Source organism: Megascapheus bottae, chromosome 2 (assembly GCF_031878675.1).
Source record: "Megascapheus bottae isolate mThoBot1 chromosome 2, mThoBot2.hap1, whole genome shotgun sequence".
In the NCBI taxonomy this organism is placed as follows: Eukaryota; Metazoa; Chordata; class Mammalia; order Rodentia; family Geomyidae; genus Megascapheus; species Megascapheus bottae.
In genome coordinates, this window is record NC_143510.1 from 48,717,416 (window position 1) to 48,720,658 (window position 3,243).

Consider the following 3,243-nt stretch of genomic DNA (forward strand, 5'->3'; position numbering starts at 1 on the left):
GAACTATTTAATGCTGTTCTGTGTCGAGTACATGGGGAGACTCTGATCCCGAATGGCTTGTACTATTAATGTCACTATAAAACCAAATCCTAGGGCTAAAAAAAAAAAGTTCATTTGTATCTTGCAATATTTATGATGATGGTTCAGCCTTCATATTGGAGAACTGACACTTGGAATCGAGATAAGAGTGCTATTCAGAGTAGCATGTTATCTCTAGGGGGTATTTGGGGGAACCTAAAGCAACCTTTCATTGGGGGTTCTGGGGTGCTCACTTCATTCAGTGTCATGTCCTTCTGCATTGTGGCTTTCTCCGGGCTCGGGTCAATAATGGAGAGGGGTTCAGATATGCTGACCCGGCCTCTCTCTTCTGCAGAGGGGTTGTTACAGTCCTTACCTATGCCGTTCCTCCTGCGGTTCACATCTCTCCACTGCACAGGGCTTTCCCTTGCCAGCCTCACACCTGGGTGAGGGCAGCAGCACTGGGCTATGGCTGGGGTTTCTTCCATGTACTGTTACCATAGCAGTCACTGGTAGGACCTGAGGTAGAGACAGGGCCTCTGAGCCAAGCCTACTTGCTTTCCTGACTGCACTGGTTCTGGAGAGGTAGCAACAGCATTAGCTCTGACACTCCAGCCTCCCCCAGCGCCTTCCCTTTTGGCCTGCTCTGTGCTTAGTAACCTGCCTGCCCACTGTCACTGCAGGGTGGCTTCTGGGGGAGCATCCCATCTTCCATCCCACCTCCTGCTGCTTTATAAACAAACAAATGAACAAAATAGTTCTTAATCCATGACCAGGTTTCAAAGCCAAGATGCTGCGGCCGAATGTGTCAAGAAGTCCACTCAGAGAGTGAGGAAAGACTTAGCACGTGAACCAAATCAAAATAAATTCTTCCTGAACCATATACTAGAGGTGACAGAGAACCAACCCATAATCAGACACACCAATCTGCCTTGCAGTAGAAGCACGTTGGATGTAATCTCACAGTCCACTCGACTAGTTTTGCATAGAACAAACCACAGCAGGTCAGTTGGCTGAGCTTTGATCCTGTTGGGCCGTTAGAAGCCGTCCAGCCCTCCTGAGCCTGCTTCCACAGCCCGCCAGAGGGGTCTCTATCACACCTCAGGCCAAGTGGAACCGACATTTCTCTCGGCACCCTGCTAACTGCTAGGAAGAATGTATAGTGCCATGTACAGGCGACATTGTAAACAGCACAAAACAGACGCTGACATGTGTGGTTATTCTTTTTAAGAGAATTATAAATACTGTAATATATAATTTTATTTTATTGGCATGCCTTTTTGTAAATACAAATGATTAACTTATTAAATAGGAAATGGCTTCTGGCTTATGCCATTGTCATGTTTATCTTTATTTTTTATACTTTTCTTTCTTCTTAGAACTTAGATGCTGTCAGCCAATGTACATCCCCAAACCAGACAGACAGACAAAAAAATTTTTTATTGATAATGGTCTTTTCCAAAACAACAAAATATATATACATATATCTACCTACATATGTATATATGTATTTGTTCCAATGTGCAATAAATTCTAACCACTTCTATGCAAGATTTGGCTAACCTTAATAATTGTTCTTAGGTCTTGAGATGGGCGCTGATCCCGCTAGGTAGACCGAGAGCCATGCTAGTGATGTCATTCAGCTACTAGAGCCTAGAAACAAGAGTCCTCTGAGACCTGATGCGCCCTCCAGCTCCTGACCCCAGCCCAGAGGCTGACTCCTCAGTAACATCCGGACCTTGGTATCAGACACCCATCAGCCAGCTTCATAGAAAGAAGCCACCCTCACTCTGAAGTTTCACCCTGTCACTCACTCACTCACTCCCTCCATCACTCTCACTCACCCATCCTGCTCCACACTTTGGTAGTAAAATGACACCATCACCAGCAGTTTACACCCGCAGTTAACAGGCACTGAACTGAAAGAATCAGCCATGGCGTTTTGCTCGTCTTAGAGTGGGCAAGTGGCAATGCTTTGCCAAATATTAATGAAGCCAATCAAAAAGCAGCAGCAGCCACAGTATCACTGCACATATATATATAGATATATAAATATAATACAAATATTTATTTTTTTGTAGCCGGGTCCTTGGTGCAGTATTTATACTCCACAATCCACCTTTAAAAAAACAAAACAAAAAAAAAAAAAGCAAAAAGATGTTGTGATTTTTGTTCATTTAAAATGCAGAGCCAAAGCCACCTGAGCAGCAGCTGACATGGTTGCTGGTTTGTGTGAAAAACACTTTTCCCTTCTTTCCATAAACCTTGTTGCTTAGGATGAGGAGAGTCCATGATGTAAATCAGAGGGTGAGAACAGGAGAAGCTTCCTAAGTCAACATACCCTGCTCTCCCCGCCTCTAGAAAACCAGCCGCTTTGGGCATCAGACATTGACTGTGCTGAGGCAGACATGCTCCAGTCAAAGCCCCTGCAAGCGGCAGCACCCAGATGGCTTCTTTTATTTTTTGCCACAACCAATGTAAACTGTAAAAGACCAATAGTGTATTAGTGACTGCATGGAGGCCAATGCTGCCCAAACTGAGACGTGATTTAAAATAAAACATAATAATAAAAATTTTAAAAACAAAAGTAAATCACTACTATAAGCCAAAAGAAAGCAAAATAAAAATGACCCTTTTTACTGTACAAGGGACGCCTGTCTTGGTGTGTGTTTGTTGCTTGACTATCCCAATTCTTGAGTCTTGGGAGGGGTCTGGGAACTGGGACCTTAGCACATATGGGGAAAGGAGGTGAACATGAGGACAGAAACCAGAGACTCTTAAAAATTCTGGCTAAGTAGACACTGGAAAGAAAAGCCAGGTCCTGACCCCTGACCCCCACTCACTCATTGCATGTGGCATCCCCCTGGGCCAGTGTTTAGAGTCCCACGAAATCCCCTTTCTCACCTAATCCACCTGGCAGAGCCTCCAGAGACAACCTCAGCCAGCCCAGCCGGACCAGCCTTACTTCTGCCTTTTTCATCAGTATGTTTAAAAAAAAAAATCCACAGCTCCCCTCCCCCCATGCCCCAACCGGAGGGCAAGCCCAGTGCCCAGCACCCTCCTCTGCTAGCTAGCACCCAGCCTGTCCGTCACCCCTACAGACAGGCCAGCAGACGAGGGCTGTCCCGTTCACCTTCGTGCAGGGACCGGGGTGTCCCCCCTTTGGGGACATCCCTCTCTAGGCCATGTCTCCTGGTCCAGGAACACTCAGGAGGTCTCGAAGTG